The following is a 23108-nucleotide window of genomic DNA, read 5'->3' as shown; positions in this document are numbered from 1 at the left end:
CTGGCCGGCCCCCCGCCCCCCAATAATTACTCAAGACATTGGCATGAGCCAGGCCTGGTTAGGTAACAGGCTGCTTGCTCCGGAGACTTATAACTCACAGGCAGCTACACATGATCTCTGCAGACAACAAAATCGTTTCCAGGATGGCGGGGAGGGCGAGGCCTCGGGGAGGGGGGCTGGGGGCAGGAGGAGCTGGGGCCAGGCCGAGTGGGGGGGAGTCCAAGGGAGGGCCTCCTGGGGGCCCCAGAGATGTAGGCTGGGAACTTGAGGGGGGAAGTATTTGTGGGAAGTTGTTCCCTTCCCCCCGGCCCTCCCACCCCTGTGTGTGCTCTGAGAGTCCCACACTTGCTCTAGTCCCTGGAGGGTGAGGCCACCCTGGTCCAGTCTGTTACTGAGCAAGACGCGGGGGACACTCATTCATACTGAAGTGTGAATGACTACCCTTCTCTGAGGAAGATAATTAAATTGTCTGTTTACCGTCCATGGCCCCACGGTACATGACTCCCTCAAGGGCAGGTCCACATACTTTCCCCCGTGTTCCCAGCGCCTAGTACATAGCAGACATTCAGAAAATACTTGTTGAAGACAAGGACATCTAACCCAAAGAAGGAAGCATCAAGACTCTAACTTCGGGCACAGGGGGTGGGGCCCCTGGCAGCCAGTGCTGAAGGGACGCTGGCAAGGGGATGGCCGTGGTCGGTCCCGCCCCAGGCCCGCGCTCGGAAACCCTGGGCCCCTGGAACCCTCCTGCAGGGAACGCCCGTTTCCCTGGAAGGATGCTGAGCCCAGGGAGGCGGAGGACTCGGAACGTGTGGCTTGGGAGGGCCTTCCTCTGGCCTCCTCGGCCGTCCGTCTGGGTTTGCACCCAGCAGCCCGGCAGCCCGCCCAGGCCCAGGGAGCCCAACCGCCGAGGCTGCAGAGGGAGGATCCAGCAGAGGCCCGGCCTCAGCTGTAGCCTGGGGAAGCCTCACCCCCACCCCTCTGGGCCCTTTTCCGCCGTGACCATCTCTGGACACAAGGATAGCCTTCTCCAGGGTCATCTGACCTTGGGCTCAGGCCCCTGTCTGAGGTCAAGTGCACCGCTGCTCCCGCGCTGGCCTGGCGCGCAAACCAAGGTGTGGATGTCAGGGCCGGCCCTGCACTGGGCAGAGCCAGCCCTGGGGACCAACACCCGTTGGCCCTGCCCCGAGTGCCCACCTCATCTTGTCACTCAGGCCGCAAGGACTTATGGGGGGGGGCACTGACTCTGTGCTGGCTGGGGGTCCTGGGGACCCAGGTGGTGTGATTCACGGCCCCCCCCATCACGTCAGCAGTGTCTGGTTGGGTCCATGTGGACAGAGCAGTGGCTCCAGGTCAGACCGAGTAAGGAATCAGTGGCCCTCGGTGGCCACACCCAAGGCGACGTCCCAGCCTCACTTCCCGTCCTCTGGACGGTCCCATGCACCCCTTCACAGGGTCACCTCCTGAAGCTTCTGGGAGCCCAGATTCCTCCCCCGAAGTCTCTTGCTAGCTGAGCCCGTGCGCACCCTTCTTTTGGAGCCGCCTCCCCGCCGCTCTCAAACTTATTCTATGCTCCAACCCCTCCTTTGGGCCTCACATCCTAACTGCAGGTGACACCCACATGGCGCCCCCGCACAGAGGTCCCAGAGTCACGTGCCCTGCCCTCTGCCAGGTTCCCTCCTGGAAACCCCCTCGGCCTCCCCTCCCGCACTGCGCGGCCAAGCCAGGGCCCGGGGTGGGGGTCTTTCCTGACGATGCCCCCACCCATGCTCCCATCTCCCACCTGTCCCCAAGTCTGAGGATTGCACCCCCTGAATGTCCCTGCATCACTTCCTCTCCCCCTCCCTCCCAAGACCTCAGCCACGGCCCCTCCTCCCACCCCTGTATCGTCTCACATTCCAGCCAGAGAGCTGCTCACCCGCCGATGCTGCCAGAAGAGCTTGTGACCCATGCACATGCGTGGGAGAGTGCGGGTGGGTGCATGTGAGAGTAACTCCAGGGCTGTCCTCACTGCAGAGCTTACGATGAAAAAGGATCATTCGGGGCCTCAGCTCACAGCCCAGTCCCATTTGTGGGGCAGTTGCTTTTAAGGCTCCCCTTTGGGCAGTGCCCTCATCAGCCTCAAGGAACACGGGTGCCCTATCACTTCTTGACACATCAACCCCGGACACCATTTATAGAATTCCTTCCACGGAGGATGAGAATTGAGCCCTCACACCATCCTCCACGTCCACTCCCTCTTATCCCCTGGAATCACTTCACCAGTATTGTAACTCAGTCCACAGTGGAATCCGTGGCCTGCCTTTAGTTCCCTTAGAGCCACGGGGTCCGTGGTTCTCCACCCTGTTTTCTAGCATTGCTTTCCATGGGGTGATCCTCGGCTGTTCCAGAAGCCCCTCTGTACTGGGTTCGCCTCTGAGCCCACCCTGTTCGTTTTCCTGGAAGACCTCCCTGGAGGGGCCTGTCTTCCACTTGCACCTGGGCTGGGGCCTCCCCCAATATCCCTCACATAGGCTTCACTGCTGCCTGCCCTCGTCTGTTCCATTTTGCTGGAGCACCGCCTCCATAACTTTCTAAGAAAAGGTGCAGGAAGGAAACGCTACGAGCTCTCATGTCAGAAAATGCCTTTTTGGTGTCCTGACCCTAGGTAGATACTTTGGTTGGGTATAGAATTGTACTTTCCTTTGCAATTTTGAAGGCATCTTTGGAAATTCTCTTTGCTGAAAACCAACCCATGGTTCCAAGGCCCATGGTTTGGTGGGTCACCCGTTCGTTCTTTGGGAAGGTTCTGGAAGGACAAGAGGACATGGCAGCTGCCTTCCAGCCCAAGTTCTTGGTGGGCCCTCCCTTCCACGGATGTTTCCTCTTAGCTGTCTTCATCTCCCTTCCTGGAATGTCCAGAAGTTGGATGTTGAGCCTCCTTGGACCAAGTCTCCATGCTTCTTGGCTGTTCTCTCCTATTTTCCATCTCTCTGACTTTATTCCACTTTCTGGGAGATTTACTTCAATCTTTTACTGTCTTTTTTTTTTTTTTTTTAATTCAGCAGCATATTTTACATTTCCAAGAGTTCTTTCTGGTTCTCTAATTGTTTCTTTCTCATAGCATCCTGTTCTGGCTTAAGGATTACATGATCCTCGTAAATTTCAGAGTGATCTTACAAATGCAACATTTTTCATGTGGTTCTATTGCCTAATGACCTCTGGGGCGCCCGACTGTCCACTCTGAGTGTCCCCTCATGGGTCTGGTCCTGTCTAGCTCTTCACTTGCCCTCATCCCACTCTCTCCCTTGGCCTGCGCTCAGCCCTCTACGTGCGCTCAGATGCACGAGGCAGGTATGTTCCTTCTTGCCTCAGGGCCTTTGCATGTGCTGCCCCCTGTCTGGAAGGCTCTCTCCATCTCCTGGCTTAGCTGAGCCTATTTCCACTCCTGCTTTGCATGCACATCACAGGGTGCTTCCTCTGATGCCTTTGCTAACTTCCTAGATGGGGTCACAACCCCTGTTATGTGTCCCTTTAGCTCTATTTATAGCAGTTGGCAAGATTCTAACTACACACCTGTCCCCACCTCTGTCTCCTAGAGGGTAACTCCCATGAGGGTGGGTCAGGTCCATCCTGTCTGCTACTACTCCAGGGCCCAGCACAGAGCTGAGGCTCATATCAGTGTCCCATTGCTACGATAACAAGTTACCACAAACACAATAGTACACACATGTATCCTATTACAGTTCTAGAGTCAGGGGTCTCACCAGGCAAAAATCCAGGTGGCACCAGGCCTGTATTCCTTCTGGAGGCCCCAGGAGAGAGTCTGTCTCCTGGCCTTTTGCAGCTTCTGGAGGCCACCTTCATGCTTGGCTTGTGGTATCTGCCTTACTTTCGAAGCCGCAGTGTGGCATCTTCTCCTCTCTGACCTCTGCTTCTGTCATCACAGTCCCTCCTCTGACTCTAACTCCCTGTCTCCCTCTTTTAAGGACTCTTGTGATGAAATTGGGCCCACCCGGATAATCCTGGCTGATTTACCCGCCTCAAGGGCCTTTACTGAATTGCATCTGCAGAGTCTCCTTTGCTATGTGAGGTCACATGCTTACAAGGTGTTGGGGACTAGGACAGGGACACCTTTGGGGCTGTTACATGACAATGGTGCTCAGATGTGCTTGCAGAGCAGGGACATGATTCCAGTGGAGGGTAAGTGGGGTTTCCTGGGGGCAGCACCCTTTAAGAGGATGCCTCAAGAACCAGGAAGGTAAGCGGAAGGTATTGTGGCAAAGAGATTAAGGGAGCCAAGAGGGCAGTGTCTCTGAGCACCAGGAGGATTTCTAGTGGGAAAACTCCAGGGTCCCCCAGGCCCTCAGTCACCTTTCCATCCTCACTGGCCACACTCCTTCCCTGCATGTGCCGTGTCCTCTGCACCCAGTATCACACAGCTGAGAGGAGGCAGCACCAGGCTCCACCACTCACCATGTAACCCCTCCCTGAACTGCAGAGTCTTACTCCCCAGACAAGGAGTCACCAAGCACCGGAGGGGCCTGACCCTACCCGTGGATGAAAGGAGCCTCACCATGGGGTGAGCTCACCCCCAAAGTGGCAGCTTCAGGGGCTTTAGATTAGATTGCACGCTCTTAGAGAGGCATGAAGAAGCATCTGCAAAAGAAGTGGAGATCCAAGGCCTGATTGCTGCGAAGGCCAAGAAGAAGCCTCCAGAGACAGGCCAATGTGCAGGATGGGCTGGAGGGAAGGGAAAGTGGGGGGTGGAGGCCAAGCCAGCAGGATCCATCAGGACACAGCACATCTTAAAAAGGAGAGGTAAGGGTCAAGGGAAAGTGAGGGCATATGGAGGATGGAGGTCCTGGAATGATGGAGGGTTTTCTACGAGGAGAGAAGAAGGAGAGGGAGGGGTAAACAAGGAGCAGAGACCACTGCACACACCTGAGGAAAGGTCACATATGTGCCTGGGCTTTGAGGGCCCAGAGTGCAGAACAGAAAGAATCAGACAAACTGATAACTCAAGAAATCCACAATATCATCGGTGATGACAGCACCCATCTCTCAGAAGCTGGCATATCACACTGGGAAATATAAATGAACAAACTAAGGATCTAGAGGAATTGAATGACCCAACAGAAAAGGCTCTGCTGCCTCCACACGTACACGGAAAGTTCACAAAGATGACCTTATTAGGCCCTAAAGGAAGTCAATCCATTTGAGAAAGTCTATACCTTAAAACAGAATTGGAAAAAACTAGCAACAAAACAAGAGCAACAAAGTTGATACATCTGGAAGTTAAAAATATCTTCCTAAATAAACTTTCAGTTAAAGAGAAAATAGAAAGGAAATTCAATTTATTTAGAACAGATTCACAGTGAAAGCAAGACATATCAAAATTTGTGGGATGCTGCCAAAAGGGTATTCAGAGGAATATTTGTAGCAGTTTTAGAAAATCAAATGTCTGAAAATAAATGGGCTAAGGTTTCAATTCAAGGGGCTAGAAAAAGAACACCAAAATAAATACAGAGAAAGAATAAGAAAGGATAGAGGAGAAAATGAACAAAACAAAGAAAACTTTTTATGAGTATAGAATTGATCAATAAAACTGGTGGTTTTTTTCGAGAGTTAATAAGATAGGTAAACTTTAAGCAAGTAAAGTAACAAAGAATTAGGAATGGAAAGGGAGTAATAACTACAGGCACAGAGTGAGCTGAATAATTATATTATTATGACACATTAAATGAAAAACTCAACATGATGAATAGTTTCTAGAAAAAAATGACCCAAGAAGGCTTATGAAATAGAAAATCCTAATAAACAAAAACCCATTGGAGAACTCGACATGATACTCTTACCCTCCTCCCGAAGGTTCTGAGCCCAGTTTTTTGAGCCATTTCTACAATATTTTCAAGAAGCCGATAACATCAATCCCACACAAAGTGTTCCAGTTATAGGCAAAGACGGGACATTGCCCAATTTATTCGCTAAAACCAGGCACCAAAACTGGGTAAGGAAATATAAGAAAATTCAAGGCCAAAGCCAGTTACCAACACAGATGCCTAAGTCCTAAACTGCAAAGGAGCGGACGGAATCCAGCAGCCTAAGAGAGTCAAGAGCAGGTATATTCCAGGAATGCAAGGACAGTTTGATCTTAGGAAGCCAAGCACTGCTCTAACCCGCCTTTCAGGGGGCAGAGGACCAGGGTTCAGGCAAGAGAAAACTAGATGGTTCCCTGGGAACCCCTGCCAAATGCTTTCACTACGCACTGTGGCCTGATTATCTCCTGGTCCCTTGTGACCCACACCCTGAGCACCCTGGTGGCCCCTGCTTTTGGTGTGTTCTCAGCTGGACTTATATTTCCAATTGTGGGCTGATGTATGTTACCCATTCCAACTCCCCAGCCTGCCCAGTGGCAGGGTCGGGTGGGGCTCACGCCAGCCTTGCCTGCCCTCACTTGTACTCCAGTTTGCTCTGTTTTGTCTCCATTTTTTTCACCCCCTGGGCCATGGCCAGGCACATAGCACTCAGGGAATCCCTACGGAACTGATCTGATTTTTACTGGAACTCAACACATTCGGGCAGGTACCCCTGACTCAACCACGTTTCTTGCATCTGTAGGAGGTGCATGGGGTGGAAGGTGGGAAGGGATGGAGAGACAGGTGCACAGAGTGTGGGCAGAGGGATGCGAGGCAGCCCGTGATGATGCCTGAGACTTCAGCCTCCCCTGTCCAGAGAGCTAACGGGACTGGGGCGGGGGTGGCCCTAGAATTAGGATGCGCCTGGCTTCAGATGCTCCTGAGTTGAATAAACCCATCCTTGTGGACTGGCTCTCTGTGTCTTTCAGGGCACAGAGAGCCAGGGTTCAGGCAAGAGAAAGCCAGATGCTTGCTTCACTGGGAACCCCTGCCAACCCCCTTCACTACGCCCTGCGTCCTGAGTATCTGCTGGTCCCTCGTGACCCATAGCCTGAGCGCCCTTGGGCCCTACACCCCACATTCCACAGCAGCAGCCCCGTGGGCCACCCCCCACCCCGGAGGGCACTCAGGAAAGGTAAGTGGAGACAGGCTGGAGAGAAGCCCGTTCTGAAAGGAGCCTGGAGGACAGAGCCTGGGGCTCCGAGGAAGCCTCACTCCTCCCTCTGGCTCCACACCTGCCATGGCCGCTGCCTGGCCTGTGCAGGGCCGGCTCCTTCTCACCGCTGGAGCTGGGCTCAGAGGTCTCTCCCGGCCCCCGTCAGGCCCTCGTCACGGCCCCCATGTTCCTTCCTTCATGGAACTCATCACCACGAACTTCTCTTGTTTTGTGTGTGTTTGTTTCCTGGATTGCACTCTGTCTCCCACAACAGATCACAGCCCCGCGGGAGCCAGGATCTCTCCGATCTAGCCCGCCACGGCCGTCTGGAGCTGAGAGCGCCCGGCGAATGCTTGTTGATGGGTGAGTGAGTGGGTGGGTGGGGGCCAGGCAAGGACACTCCTGGGGGAATTCTCCCCGGGGGAATTCTGGTTGGATTTTTCAAAAGGCGGGAGCGGCCTGGCCCTGTCCAGGCTGGAACTGGGAGCAGAAGGAGGTGGGCGTCCTGCAGCGAATAGGCAGGGGCTGGGCCAGACCCCTCCGGCCACCTGCCTTCCCGCCTGGCAAGTGGTTCGGTCCCCACCCCCACGGCTGGAGGAACAGCAAAGCCAGCAGTTGTGGGGACACCTGTTGGGGAGGGCGTGGTGGGGGCCATGCTGGCAGCTGAGAGCGGGGCCTGGCCCGGGCCAGGGGGAGGACCTGGGTCAGGGGACTGGGGCTGGGGGCTCTGGGCAGCTGGTGCCGAGGACCCGTGGGCCTGACAGGTGGGCCGGGAGACCCAGCAGCTGGGCCGCCAACAACTGGAGGCGGTGGTGGGGGGGCGGGTATCCTGGGGGGCAGATCCGGCCCCCGAGCTGTGTGTGCATGGGGGCGGGGGGGGGGTACAGGGGGTCTGGCATAAGAGCGGGGACAATGGGGGCATTTTCTGGGCCCCTCGCCCAGAGCGGCTATGTCCCATGACAGCCCCCAGCATTTGGCTCCCATGGTCCCTGGCTTTCCGCCTGAGAAAGGCCTCTTTTTGCTCTCCTGAGGACTCTGGAGGCCCGGGGATGTGCCTGCTGAGGGGGTGAGGAGGGCGGCTGAGGGTGGAAAAAAGGGTTGAGGACAAGCTTTTCCTGGCTGGGGGGTGGGGAGGCCCGAGAGGCTGGGTTCCCACAGCGTGGGACACGAGGCGGAGGGGGGCGACCGTGTGTGTCTTTGGCCAGCCCTGCGGCCTCTCTGCCAAGAGAGTGGGTTTAGATGTTAATACATATTCTGCCAGAAGAAAAGAAAAAGGGTTTTGTAGACACGATTGGTAGTTTGGGAACTGCTGGGTTAAACAAAATAAGCTGCTTTTACCGAAGGCCTTCTCAGGGCCTTTAAAATGCAAATGAGCATCCTTTGCACAAAGCCTGTGGAAGGGGTGCTGGGTGGGAAGGAAGAGGGTCTGGGAGAGGTTTCTGAAACCCCTCTGACTGACCGAGGGTCCTGGGTCCACGGCTGGAATTCTGAGCAGCATCCTTAAGATCTGAGGCTTCTTGAAGTTCAAGGGTCCGCCTTTGGCAGGGGGGAGAGGGTGTGTGTTCCGCGTGAGAAGGGTGCCTGGACAGGTCTGTGCCATCTGCCCCTGGCCTGGGCGGCTCCTACAGGCTCTGTGGAGCTGGGACAGCCCAGAGCTAATGCCCCAGGCTCCGCCCACCCCCAGTCCTCCGGGCCACGGACCCACAGAGCCTTCTGAAGGCCGCAGGAGCTGCAATCGGGACACGTTCCTCCATGGTGAAGGGCTGGAGGGCAGCACGGGCTGCAGACTCCGCTCGGGAACTGAGCCGCCTCTGCACCTCCCAGAAGGGGACCCCACGGGGCACCTAGATCCTGGGGTTACCCATGTCTGCGCAAAGCTGGGGGCCGAGGGCACCCACACAGCCCTCGTCCCAGTAAGACCCGGGTTCGAGGTAACGCTCAGAAACTGGCTGAAGCCTCGGAAAGAGCCGTCGTGGGTTCTGTCCATTGTAGCTGAAAACATCTGACTGTGACCACAAAAATGCTGGCCTGGGCCTGGGCCGCTGTGGAAACATTTTCCTGTGAAATATGCAAGCACGTTGGTGCAGCGAGGAGCTTGCGCCTTAACCCTTGGCAGGGAGCGTGCTTGGACCCGCGTGGCCCGGAGCCACCGCCTCGGCCGCCGCAGGGGACATGGCCTAGGGCCCCGGCTCCCAGGCAGGGGCAGGGCCTCCTCACGGAACGGAGACATCGAGGTTTTGTGGGGGTGGGAGAGCCTCCCGAGGCTGTGGGGCTCATAGCCACGAGCTCATGCATCCAAGGGAGCCTAAGCAGGCAGCGGCGGGGTGCTCAGGGGCTGGGGACGCGGACAAAGTGAGCAAGCAGCGCAGGCCCCATCAGCGGTCAGATGTGATGAGCAGAGACAAACTGGGAGCCCCCTCCACAACAGCACGACAGCACGACAGCTGGGCGAGTCCAGGTTTGACGCTTCAAGGCCCACCAAAGCATGCAGCCCGACCCAGCACCACAGCCAGCGCTGGGGACAGATTCCCCAGGGGCGTCACAAACAGCCATAGAAACTCTCCCCAGACAGGCGGGCCAGCCCCTCGTCACCAGCACTGAGCGTTACTCTCCTTTTAAACTATTGCCCAACTGCCATCAGCAGCCCGCACCCTCAGAGTCCTGTCCTTGGCACCACGGGTGGCGGGGCTGTGCGCTGTATGCGGGCTGGTGGTCCTTCCACTGCAGCTGTGGCCAGTTTCCCCAGAATAGGCCCTGTAGCCTCTTCACAGAGAGAAGAGGAAGGGGCCAGGCTGAGCGGGGATGGCCGAGCCTTCGCCCCAGCTGCTGGCCACTCCTCGGGGGGCCGCTGCCCTCCCGGCCCGGGCTGCCAGCTGTCTGCGCTCGTCTCGCGGCGGCCCTGGCCCTGGGCTGTGCACACCCTGGGGCCCCCTGCCTGCCTGCCAGCCAGCACGTCCAGCTGGCCTGGTCCCCTGGCCCCGCCCCCTTGCCCGACAGGTGTGTGGTGACTCAGAGGCGTTTAATTCTTCGGCACAGGCAGCTGTTGGAGGCAGCCTGCAGACCCCTGCATCGGCCTCAGGCTGACGGTGGGGCTTCAGGGCCAGGGGCTCTGGGGGCGTCCAGCAGGAAGGGGGCCCTCTGTGCCCCCTACCTGGCCTGGCCTTCAAGCTACCTCGCTGCTGGCGTGGGGGCAGGGGCCCTCCCGCAGGGTCTCAGGCCTTCCCTTGCCCTGTGCCAGCCTAGGACCAGGGGCACCAGGGCCATGACCCTGCCTTCAAGCCAGGGAGTCTTGGGTGCCCGTTCTTGGGGCTCCTGCCTGCCTTCCCTCCCAAAGGCTCTGCAGCAAAGGTGTTGGGATCTGCAGAGAGGGGGCCCCCAGACCTCCTCTGGTGCAACAGGCTCAGCGGGCCCCTGGGTGGTGTCCACAAGGCCTGTGTGGCCCTCCAGGGAAGGGTGTCGACAAGGACGGATACGCAGCACACGCTTTCTCACCAGCCCCAGGCAGCCCAGAGGCTGAGGGGCCAGGAAGCAGAGACGGAGCGCCTTCTCATAAGCAGGGGGAGCAGAGCCCCAAAGGGAAATGGCTTGAGACCCAGGCCTTAGCAGGATGGCTGAGTGGTCTGCTCAGCAGCCAAAGGCAGATGGAATAGGAAGGGATGCCAGCCTTAAGGGCTTGGGGCCCACCTGTTCCTACCTGGTGAATCCTTCCTTGAGGTCTTTATCTGTTCATCCAAGTTTGCTTGTTTCGTCCCTCCCTTCCATCCATCCAGCTGTCATTCCCCCATCCATCTATTGTTCCATCTACTCATCCATCCACCCACCCATCCATCCACCCATCCACTCACCCAGCCATCCATCCATCCATCCACCCACCCATCCATCCATCCACTCACCCAGCCATCCACCCATCCATCTACCCACCCATCCATCCACCCACCCATCCATCCATCCACTCACCCATCCATCCACCCACCCATCCATCCATCCATCCATTCACCCGCCCACCCATCCATCCATCCATCCACCCACCCATCCACCCATCCATCCACCCATCCATCCATCCACCCATCCATCCATCCATCCATCCATCCATCCACCCATCCATCCATCCACCCATCCATCCATCCATCCACTCACCCACCCATCCACCCATCCATCCACCCATCCATCCATCCACCCATCCATCCATCCATCCATCCATCCATCCATCCATCCATCCATCCATCCACTCACCCATCCATCCATCCACTCACCCAGCCATCCACCCATCCATCCACCCACCCATCCATCCATCCACCCACCCATCCATCCATCCACTCACCCATCCATCCATCCACCCATCCATCCATCCATCCATCCATCCATCCACCCATCCATCCGCCCATCCACCCATCCCTCCATCCGCTTACCCAGCCACCCACCCACCCCCTCATTCACCCTCCCACCCTTCCTCTTAGCCATCTAACACACCCAGCCCTCCCCTCCTCGTCTCCCCACCCACCCCTCCGTCCCCGCCCACCCACTTCTTTTATCCACCCCCCCTTGGCTCCTCCACCCCCGCACCCTGCCCCCAGGCCTGTGTATCTGCCTTCATTCTTTCCACAAGCAGTTAGCAGCTGCCTCCTGTGTATCTTGCAGCAACGGCAACAACAAGAAGATCAAAAGGCACTTATGACGCAGCCACTGGCCTCTGGAGTGACAGCCTGCCACCGACTAAAAATAGACCAGGATTGAGATGCCGGTTCTCGCTCCATCTCTTCTCTCATCTCTCAAGTCCTTGCTTCTCTCAACAGGGGACACACTCCATGTGGCTGAAGGGTCCCAGATCAAAGAGGGGGTCAGGGGACAGGCATGAGGGTGCTGTCAGGCCTTGGTGACCAGGTGCGAGGTTGAAGGTCGGGTGAGTCTGGATGACCCTGAGGGTTTTGCTTCTCACCATGGCCTGAGGCCATTTGCTGAGAGACAGAATCCCCAGGGAGGCAGGTTTGGGGGAGGAAGAGGCAGCCCCTGGGCTTGGCCCTGTAAAGGTGGGGAGCCTGGGTCCCCTGAATGGAGATGCAGAAGGACACGTGGGTGCGGGCTGGGCTGGGGACCACAGGGCCTCGGAATGGGTCCCGGGCCTCGATGGGCCATCAGAGTCCCCTTGAGCTGCCCAGGCAGTGGGGAGCTGGGATGGACACCCCTGTCTCCCATCTGGCCCCTCGCTTTGACAGAGGGAGATGGCTCTGCCTGGCCTGTGCTCATGGTTAGCTTGTTTGGGCAGTGGGGCCCCTGCAGAGTTTGCTGGGCACTTACTCTGTTGCACTGGGCCAGGCTCTGCTCTGGGCGCAGGGCCGTGGTGCGGGTGGCACAGACGAGCCCTGCCTTGGCGGCGCTTCCTCCCACTGCCGAGGTTCAGGGTCAGATGGTGAAGGGGGACCAGAGTGTTGGGGCAGACACCCCAAGGCAGAGAGGGGAACGGCGTGCTGGGCAGGTGTGGCCAAGTGGGCTGGCTGGGGTGTGGTTTTGGGGTGCCCTTCAAACGGGGGCGGGGGGGCCTTGAGGGGGGAGCCCCTTGTGGGAAGGCTGGAGTGAGCAGGAGCTCAGGCAGGTGAGGTTGGGAGGTGGGCACGGGCCAAGAGGGTGCCGGGACGGTGTTCCAGGGAGAAGGGTGGACTCTGGGGGCTTGAGCAGGAAGCGGGTGGTCTTGTTGAGGTTTGAAACGTCCCTCTGGCCCTTGCATGAGGACAGGAATGTAGGGAAGACTGAAAGTGGGGTGTCCTGTGGGACGGGGCAGGCCCTCTTCCTTGGGAAGGAACGCTGCCTTCATACGTGCTCTTCCTGGCTGCCGGAAATGCCCTTCCACCCCTGACAGAGTCTGCAGAGGAAGGTCGCTGGGATTCAAGTCCATTTCCCTGTTGCTGCGACCTCTGCCCCAGGTGCCCTGTTTCCCTGCTTCTCCAAACCTCAGTGTCCTTGGCTGCAGGTGACCTGAGTAACGCCCACTGAACAGCCTGGCAACGGGTTGGCCCTGGGGAGCGCCTCCTCTAGCAGCCCTCCCTGAACGCCTATGGCTCGGGTGGCATCCCCTCCTGAGACATGTGCCAAGCGAGGAGCCCCTACAAGGGGCGTCAAGCTAAGCAGAGGGCCAGGTGCCTGAGGGCAGCTCCACGTGACAGAAACCGTGGAGAGTCCGTCACTGCTGCCTGCGACCCAGCCCCCAGCGCCTTGGCTTCTGTGGTCAGGGGCCCAGGGCTGAGGACTCTGACGGTGTGTGGGACCTTTGCTCCTGCAGAGGGGGTGGCGGTGTGTGTGTGCCCATGTGGTGCCCAGCCGGGCAGGCGGCAAGGAGAGGGGCCCTGGTCCTGAGCTCAGGGGGTGGCTGGGAATAGAACTGTCCTACTCATCCCAGGTCACTGGGAGGGAGGGAGGGAGGGAGGGAGGGAAAGAGAGGAAGGAGGGAGCAAGGGAGGGGCAGGAAGTGGGTTCCTTGGCAGACAGCTCCTGCTCCCGCATCACAGGAGGTGGGGTCCTACAGCAGAGGCCGGGGACCAAGATGCAGAGGGACTGGAGACCCTCCAGAGTAAGCGTGTTAGAGGGACCGCAGGTGGCCCGGCTAAATCTGAATTATACACAATGACTTTTTTATAGTACATGAAATATTTGGGCTATACTTATACTGAACAATGTATCCATCTTAGGCATCCTGCATTGTTTTTTTCTTTTCAAAATCTGGCTGCCTTCTGGAGACCCCACAGCCTGAGAGGGGCTTCCAGACTTGGGAGCCACCCCCCACCCCCAACTCTCCCTGGGATATGAGGCCCCATCTCCCTGCTTGGTGGGAACCATCCGGCCTTCAGGCTTCCCCACCAGGGCAGCCCTCAGGGTACCTGGTCTGCAGCCTGTCCTGGGCGGGGGGGGGGTTGTTCCAGGCGGGGCTAGTGCTGCCACTGCTGTAGTTTCCTTCCCTGGATCTAGCCGTACCTGAAGTCGCTACTCGTAGACTTATCATGAGATTTTTTTAATGAGTCCACACTTTTCCTTCTTTGCTCAAGCAAGTTTTAGGGGAGTTTCTATTAGTTGAAATGGAAACTTGGTGCCAGGATCAGGTTTTGGGGTTCACACTGGGCATAGTTGGGGGTGCAGGGGCATGGCTGCCTCAGAGGGTTTCTTGAGGAGTGAATGACTTGGAGGGGCCATAAGGTGCAGACTGAGAGTCAACAGGGGAGGCAGCGCCTGGAGAAAGGAGCACAGAGTGGGCACAGGCAGTGTCAGGGCAGAGGCCCTGGGGCAAGTTTGCTGGGCATGGGGTTTGTCCAGGGCAGGGCCCGAACTGATGCTGGGTGCTGAGCAGTGAGAGCTTTGAGGTGCCATCCAAACCTGAGGCGACAGTAGCCCCCTGGCTGTTCGAGCCCCTCCCGAGTTGCCCTGTCCATTGCTCAGAACTGCCATCAGGCAGAGACTCAGAACCCTCCTACCTCCATTCTGTGGAAAAGGAAACCGAAGCTCAGAAAGCTCAACCTGGAGTTCCCGCTGTGGCTCAGTGGTAATGAACCCAACTAGCATCCATGATGTGGGTTCGATCCCTGGTCTCACTCAGTGGGTTAAGGATCCAGCATCCCCGTGAGCTGTGTTGTAGGTCATAGCAGCAGCTCGGATCCCTTGTTGTTACGGCTGAGGTGTAGGCTGTCAGCTGTAGCTCCAATTCGACCCCTAGCCTGGGAACTTCCATATGCTGCAGTGCAGCCGTAAAAAAAATAGAAAATAAAAAAAAAGCTCAACATGTCCAAAGGTCTCATAGGTCAGGGGCAGAGCTGGGGCTCAAACCTATGTCTGTGGAGTCTGAGCACCCTGCAGGGTCTGGTCTGGGATCGTTGGAGTGGGTGACGAGGACTGAGAGGTAGAAAGGTGCAGGGAGCTGGCGGAGTGACCCTGAGCCCCTTGAGATAGAGGCAAGGGCACTGCACTTCTGCCATCATTGTGAGAACAATGTGCCCCACTGGCCTGCTAGCCCAAAGGGACGAGAAACCCTGACAGATAGCACCTTAGCTTCACCCAGATGCCCCCAGCCAACCCCCAGCCACCTGCAGATGTCTGGACAAATCTCAGTACGAGACGTTCAGATTTGGAGGTTGCTTGTTACACGGCGTAGCTGACTATCGCTCAGTTGGGGCCCCCACCACGTGCTCACTACACATATGCCGACCGCCTGTGACCCTCACTTCCCCCAGTGATGTTAAAAACAGGGCTAAATCCTCAATAACTCAGCTTCTCCACACAACAGAACCGTGGGATGTGGGCTCAAATGAGGCTCTGGGGACCTGTGCCCGTCCCCTCAGGTCCTGTGTGCTGGGCAGGGCCTCGCTTTGTGTGCAGAAAGGCACCCTGCATCCCCGCTAATCCCACACCAGCTGCCAGAACCAGGAGGGAGACGGCTATGTGACAGCTGTCCTCCTGCTGCAGGAAGACCCATCATCCAGAGCCGGCTTGCCCAGCCTAAGGCGGGAAGCTGGCCCTGCCACCACAGCCCAGGGGGAGGGAGAAGAGGGGCCCCTCCCGGTCCTCACAGCAGCCCTGCTGGCCCATTTAGTGGTCTGTGATGGCAAGGGGACACCCAATGAGGACACAGCATGACCACCATGCGCAGCGTGGCAGTGGAGATGTGCTGGGGACTGTGTCCACCTTGGTCACTGAGGGGCTGGTCACCGGCGGGGGGTGGCCCACTGGCCTTAACACCACGTTGAGAAGCTGCAAGTCCTTGCAGAGGCCTGCAGCATGGAGAGGGCGGGAGTGGCTGGAAGGCAGGGCATGAGGGCCTTGTCCTGTCCCTCTGTCATACCAGAGTGTCCACCCGGTGGACACCCAGCTGCCAACCCTCTGACTCCAGGCAAGCTCCTGAAAGCAGCGGCCTCAGAGCTCTGATGCACACATCCCTTTAGTGCAACAGTCGGCCCCCGTCTTCATCACGTCAACACATCCCGAATGCCAACAAGCCCACTTGTGCTCAGACCCTGAGCCCATATTTGAAGAGGCTCAGGTCATGAAAGAGAGAGGCCAGGCGGGCCAAGCAGAGGCAGGTGACGAGGAACGCTACAGATTGCAAGATACAAGGACATATCTGGACTCTCCCAAAAGATTCCAGGAGCTGCTGTGCCCATCAAGGAAGTGCCAGATGCCACAATGCATGTTAGACAACAAGAAAACGCCAGAGGACACTCAAAACAGTGGCACTAATAGAATGTCATAGAACTCTGAAAGTCGAGTATAGAGTCCCCTAAGTGGAAAAAAGTTGAGACCCTGCAGTTTCATTAAAAAAGTCTTCAATCTAGTTAAAAGGAATTCTAGAAAGAGATAGCAGAGGCGATAGCATGGAAGAAATGATCAGATATAATAAGGGGACCTTTCTGGAGCTCAATGACTCAAGTCTCCAAAGGGCCCAGCACAATCAATGGTCAAGGTGACTCACAAAGAGACCTTAGCGGGATCTCGGATCCTGAGGCTGGAGCGTAGAGACTGAGAACATCCAGGGGGGAAAAAAAAGGAAAGGAAAAACCACCTACAAAGGCGTGAGAATAATGAGACTAAAGCAGGCGTGGACTTCTTGACAAGCAAGCCTGGATGCTGGAGCACCACAGGACGAGGTCTTCAAAATTCTGAAGGGAAATTACCTTCTGAAGGAAAATGTGAAATTCTATACCCAGTTAAACTATCTTGAGGGTGTAAGGGTTGAATAAAGACATTTTCAGATGCGTGGCAACTCAGAATGCTGACTCTGCACACACTTTGTGTAGGAAGGTGCTGGAGCTCTTCCCAAGAGATGGAGGAAGTAAACACTAAATTTCCAGGGAGCAGTCAGAGTCACACAGGAACATTCCAGAAGGAAGCTAGGCAGGAGGCCCTGGAGAAAAAAATTCAGGTTGGAGCAGGAGGAGGGAGGGTTCCAGGGGGAGTGTGGCCAGGACACAGGAGTGTTGAGAGATGGGACACCAGCCTGCGTCTGGGCGCTTGGAGGAGATAATGACGGCAGACCATGCCAAGAAAGAGGGGCAGCAGTGAAGCAGGCAAGGACCGTGGGACCTCCTAGAATCAGTTACTTGGGAGGAAACCCAGCCAATCAAGAGGCTAAACAAAGTCAAAACAAAGCACTGCGGAATGGGTATTTGGTAAAAGATCACGGCGAGCCCCAGCTCCACCTTAACACAGAATCAAGTGGGAGGCCAGGCCTCAGAACGAACGGCCCACAAGTGCTAGAGATCCAGACCAATGGCCTGGTGACAGGATGACTAATGCTGGGAAGCAGGAAGGAGGGTGAGCAGGACTGTAGCATCGTTTGATGCCACGTAAAACCGAAAGAGGCCTGCAAGACCCCACACCTTCCCATCATTTCCCATATTTTTTGACATGAAAGTGACATTTAGAAATGAATTTCTCCTTTGGTGAAGAGATGTTTATCTGCATTCAGCTATTTTTCTATTCCCCTTGTTTTTTTTCGCCTTTATTTGTTGAGGAAAATGAATAAATCACGATTGGCAGTACCACGTTCATCATAGTTTCTGCCGGTATATCTCTTTGTCCATCCGCCCATCCATCCACCCATCCATCTCCCACCCACAATCCATCCGCCCATCCATCCATCAATCCTCCACCCACTCACCCATCCATCCACCCATCCATCTCCCACCCACAATCCATCCGCCCATCCATCCATCCATCCATCAATCCTCCACCCACACACCCATCCATCCATCCGCCCATCTGTCCATCTACCCATCCATCCTCCACCCATTCACCCATCCATCCATCCATCCGACATCTACCCATCCGTCCCTCCATCCACCCATCATCCACCTACCCACCCCTCCATCCACCCACCTGCCCCTCCATCTACCCATCCATCCATCCACCCGTCCCTCAACGACACATCCATCCATCCATCATCCGCCCACCCACCTGTCCACTCACCTACTCGTCCACGCATCCATCCATCCCCCAACCACACATCCATCTGTCTCTTCCTCCCTACCCCCCGCCCCATCTCCTCTCCTGCCCTTTCCCTACGCAGCGTGCAGGGCAGTGTCTGGAAAGCTGCTCCCCTCAGGCTACTGGTGGGTAATTCGGGGATGCCGAGGGATCCTTAGGATGAAGAAGGAAGGCCCTGGAGGTTTTCACTTTTCTCTTCCAACCTTTCTGTACTGTTTGAATTTTCTAGAAATTCAAACACCTATCACTCCATCTAAACACTTCTGCTGGAAAAAAATGAGTGCTAGTCATCTACGGAGAATCCAGGATCCTTCTCGTGTTTTCTCCTCTGGATGCCTCTGCACGGAAGCCTATTAATAGCAACTCCGAGTGCTATTTTCGGACGCCCCTCCCCCGGAGGTCTTCCCTGACCACCCTGGCTCCCCGCTGTCACAGTGCCCTGCTCTGTTCCTGCACAGTGATTATCCAGGTCTGTCATTATGGTGTATTTTTGACCAGGGGCAGCTCCATGATGCCAGGAACGCCAGCTTGTCCCGGCAGCACCTCCAGCACCGTGGGCCGTCTGGGACACGGTAGGGGCTCGGGCGGATGCTGTGGGGGTCGCCGGGTCAGCCTGGATACCTTCCCTCTGAGCTGCATCCCACCAGCCTTCTGATGCCCCAGGCAGCTGGCATTAAATCTTGGTCTGGCGCTTGGCAGCAGGCGGGGAAGACAAACCCACAGCGGTGCCCACAGCAGTGCCCACAAGAGGGGGCGGGAAGCAAGAACTTCCACCTCGCCACGTGCCGGGCGCCCGGCCAGGTGCTCGACAGACAGGGCTCCAGGTAATCCTGGCCACAGTCCCGGAGCAAGTGTCCTCTTTCCTCCTGACGGATGTGCGGAATCCAAGGCTCACCGGGTGCCCGCGGCTGCGCGGCTGGGAGGGCCAGGGTCCCAAGGCTTCCTCTGCTCCAACCTCGCTCACACCGCTAGGAGCGATCCCAGGGGCTGCGGGGAGCTGGTGAGTGAAGGGTGGGCTTCTAGAGGGTGGCTGGGAGGCGCCAGGCGCCGCATGGCCTGGGGCGGACGTGAGAGTGGGGCAGGCTAAGTGTCAGGCCAGAGGAGAGCAGTGGGCGCTGGCCAGGCGATTGGGGCTGAGGAACGCCCCTGAGACTGGGGCAGGGGACACGGAGGGGTGACGCGGGGGTGGGCGAGGAGTGGGGCCCAGAGGTGCCACAGCGGCTGCCCCCCCCACCTCGCAGCCCCCTGGCTCCTGGCTCCCAGGATCGCCTGGGGTGGGCAGGGTGCCCGTGTGGGGCTCCTCGCGGCCCGATGGCGGCAGGAGCTGTGCCGGCCCCTTCTCCACCGGGCCGACCCCTGTGGCCCCGGGCAGGCCGGGCCGCGCTGCTTTCCGGCTCCAAAGTGCAGGGCTGCCCACGGTCCCCCAGGCCTCCGGGAGGCGGGGGGGTGGGGTGGGGGCGGAGAGGTCGCCCCATCCTGATCTGCCCCCTCCCCCTCCCCCGCGATCGCCGAAGGGAAAAGGGGCAGAGAGAGGTCTCGGCCCGGCGGCCTGCACAGGAAGTGAGGGAGGAGCTGGAGGGGCGCGGGGGCGGCGGGCTGGGGGAGGGGGCGGGCGGCGGCCGTGGGGGAGGGGCGGGAGAGGCCCCCCCGCCCCCCCGCGCCCGCCCGCCCCGCGGCCCGTCGGGGCCCCAGGTCCCCATCGCGGGCTGCCCGCACCGCGCCCGGCAGGAAGGCCGCAGGCAGCGCGGGCCGAGGAGAGCGGAGGGCTGGCGGGGAGCGTTCCGAGAAGAGATTTATTAGCGCAACAAAAGCATATTTTTTCAGGCAGGGCTGTTTGTGCAGTTACCTCATGGCAGCGCCTTGGCCCGGGGCCCAGAGGCCGCAGACCCGCTCAGCCGGCCGTCAGCTCTCGGCCCGCGGTCCTTATCTGGAACCGGACATCAAAGCGGGGCTTTTCGTAAGCGAATTAAAACAGCACACCCACCGCCCAGGGACTGGACGGGCAATTAGCCCCGAGTGGGGCGGGCGAGGGGCCCCCGGAGCTCCAGGCACTTTGCTAAGGAGTCACTGCAGCCTGTCAGACTTGATGAAATATTTTGCCCAAAGCTCATTATAATAATGAACCTGCATTTCTTTCCCCAAGAGAATAATTAGCAGAGTTCCAAATGGGTTAAAGCGGCAATTTAAAAACTGCCCCCCTTAATTGTCCCATTTACTTCATTCTGCGACGAGGAAACCTTGGCGCCTTGGAAAGAGCCGAGACTCTCCCCGCGGTCGCCGCCGCTGCCCCGGCCCGCGGCCCCTGCCACCCCTCCCGGCCACCGTGGCCCCGTCCTTCCGCTCCGGCCCATCTTCGGGGGCAGGCTGGGCCAGAGGCCTCAGGGGGGCTTCGGGCGCCCGTTCCTGGAAGGGCAGCAGCTTCCTTGTGGGCAGACCCCCGCCCCAAACCACTGGAGCCTGGACCAGGCCCACGGATGGAGTGAGGGGGGTGCCGGGGCGGGGGAGGGGGAGAGGGAGCAAGTCAGGGTCTCAGGAGCCCACGAGGCTCCAACCCCACCCCAGCCAGGGGGCTGCAGCCCCAACACACAGCCCAGTGTGGTGCCAAGGGCTCGTGGGGAGCGGACACTCGGGCGCTGGGAAGACGGAGCAGGCAGGTCACACCGCGCTCGGCCGCTCAGCCCAGCTGGGGCGAGGGACAGGTGGGTCCCGGGTCCCCACGGCCCAGGGCAGGGTCAGGCGCCCTCCCTGGATGAGGTGGCCGGGCTTTGCTGTGCGCGGCGACCCGACATGGCCACGGTCTGGGAAGGACGGGGATTAGGCCCCACGGAGGCAAGGACGGAGGGGTCAGAGACCCTCCTTTCGGCCGGAAGCCCCTCAAAACCCCCCCCTCCTTGTCTCTGCATTAATGTCCCTACCCCGCCACAAAAACAAGAACCACTGGTGACGGCAGATTCTCAAAAATACACAAAAACCTCTCAAAACACACCTATCTCTAAGTCCACCCTCCAGAGACGGCGGCAGTGAAAGTCTTGCTTTGTCCTGGAGGTGGCGTTTCTCCTGCACGCGCCCCGCCCAGGCTGGGATCGTGCAGTGCCCTGTGGGTCCCTGAGTCACCAGGTACGCTGGGCATTGTCCAGGGTCACTACTGCCCCTAAAGGGCACGGCCACAGCCGAGCATCCCGCGAAGGCTGGCTACGCGGGCCGTCTCCGACCCCTCTCCTGCCATAACTAAGGCTGTGATTAATTTGCCTGCTCAGGACTCCGTGGGTGACGCTGGTTTGTTCTTTGGGGATGGAGGTTTGGAAGGAGGCAGACAGGGTCCCGGGGAGAGGAACAGCTTGTGACCCCCCTGGATGCATCTCAGCAGAGCGCTTTCCGGAAGCGGAAGCGACACCGAGCTAACGGGGTCCGTGGGGTGCTCCAGCACGTGTTCGACGGTCAGGTCCACTTTGGCCCGTCTCGCCTGTCCCCTGTTCAGGTCCCAGCCCGAGGGCAGCAAACTCTCCCGTGGAGGCCTGGAGGGAAGGCGTCCAGGTCCAGGGCCACAACTCCTCAAGTCTGCGTGGCAGCCTGAGAGCAGCCAGCTGCGGATCACACGCCAGTGGCTGCCCCTGTGTTCTAATAAAACTTTATTTACAAGACAGGCCGAGGGCCGGATTAGACCTGCAGGGTGTGGCTGATGGGCCCCGCCTTTTGGACAAAAGGCGTTCGGGATCTTTGCGCGGGCTTTGAGGCCCTTCTCTGTGGGCAGTCTTTCCTGTTTTCTTTTGCCTGCTCTTTACTGCTTTCCTCATGGATTTGGCGTCTTTCATACCGAAAACCATCACACTCCACCATCGGCTGCGGTTCTCTCCCAGCCTGCTGGCCGGGAGGGCAGGCGGCGGCGGCGGGGCTGTGGCCTTTGCTCTCCACTTCCCGCTCTCAGCCTGACCGCTCAGGCCAGAGGGCACCTCTTCCTGCTGCTCAAGGGCGGGAACCCAGCGCCCAAGGATGGCTGGCTAGGCACACATTCTTTCTAGATTCTCTTTTTCATTTTTGGGGGGTGGCACCCGCGGCACGTGGAAGTTCCTGGGCCGGGGATGGAACCCCTGCAGCAGCTGCTGCCTGCACCACAACGGAGGCAATGCCAGATCCTTAACGTGCTGCCCCACCAGGGCCCCTCCAGGTTCTGGTTTTCTAAATGGCTTCAGTCTCTCACCCGCAGCCTGACTGCCCTGGCGTTTGCTGTCTGCTGGCAGCAACATATGCTACCTTAGTTTTCTACCTAAGCCGCTGGTGTTGTCAGCGTCCCCCCCTGGTTTGTGGTGCTGCTGGCCTGCCCCTATCAGAAGCACTATTCTGCATTCCTGGTGGAGCCAGGTGGCCCGGGGACAAATGCCACTCCTGCTGCTCAGCCTTTGCGTGACCGTGGGCCTCAGTCCCCTTGAACACAGAGTGGGCAGAGCAGTGGTGCCAATTCACGGGTGGTGATGCAGGGCTTAGCGCCTGTGAGCTGCGGTTCTTGCGGTCCCTGGAACGGAACCGCCTCCCCTCCACGCCTCCTGTTGGCGACCTTGGAGCGCTGAGGGGCCCCTGGGACACTCCACATTTCAGATGCAGGAGCGACACCCAAGGGCACATGCATGTCCTCGGTGGGCCTGACACGGGCTCCCTTCATGCCCCCCCAGGCCTTCAGCTCCTCGTGCCCTGCCTGTCCTGGGGGCTCCTGAGGCTGTGGAATCAACGGATGACCAGAACCAGTGGCTGCCTGGGGCCCCCCCTTCCCTGAGCACCTGGGTGCCCACACATCTATAGAGGCAGCCGGGTGAGGCCGAACTGGGGGCAAGAGAGGAGTGGCGACGTGGCCGAGGGGACAGGAGAAAGAAGGGCCCAGGAACTCCAGGGGCAAGTCTGGGCAGGCAACAGCCCTGGGCATCTGGGGGGCAGGCTGCGGGCGGGCACCAGCCCCTGAACTGCGGCGGGCAGGCTGGGGCAGGAAAGGGGCTGGTGGCAGGGCTGCAGAGGGCGCAGGCCCAGGCTTGTGTGCCCCAGTCCTGGCGGGCTGTCTGAATCCCCCTCCTCAGCCCCAGCACACAGACCCTTCCTGCCCTGCTCCC

The 23108-nt window shown here is 58.5% G+C and overlaps 1 protein-coding gene and 1 long non-coding RNA gene across 2 annotated transcripts in view; one reads left to right on the top strand and one right to left on the bottom strand.

Moving 5' to 3' along the window:
• Nucleotides 1-23108, bottom strand: part of KCNQ1 (potassium voltage-gated channel subfamily Q member 1) — a 314470-nt gene that overhangs the window by 20516 nt on the left and 270846 nt on the right. The window lies entirely within an intron of this gene.
• LOC125124822 (uncharacterized) lies at nt 18457-21665 on the top strand. The gene is made up of 3 exons (XR_007134319.1): nt 18457-19012; nt 19837-19969; nt 21491-21665. It is a non-coding gene; the product is annotated as an uncharacterized LOC125124822 (long non-coding RNA).

The sequence above is a fragment of the Phacochoerus africanus genome, chromosome 4 (genome assembly GCF_016906955.1).
Source record: "Phacochoerus africanus isolate WHEZ1 chromosome 4, ROS_Pafr_v1, whole genome shotgun sequence".
Classification (NCBI taxonomy): domain Eukaryota; kingdom Metazoa; phylum Chordata; class Mammalia; order Artiodactyla; family Suidae; genus Phacochoerus; species Phacochoerus africanus.
Note: the sequence above shows the minus strand (reverse complement) of the source record. Positions and strands in the feature narration are given on the sequence as shown.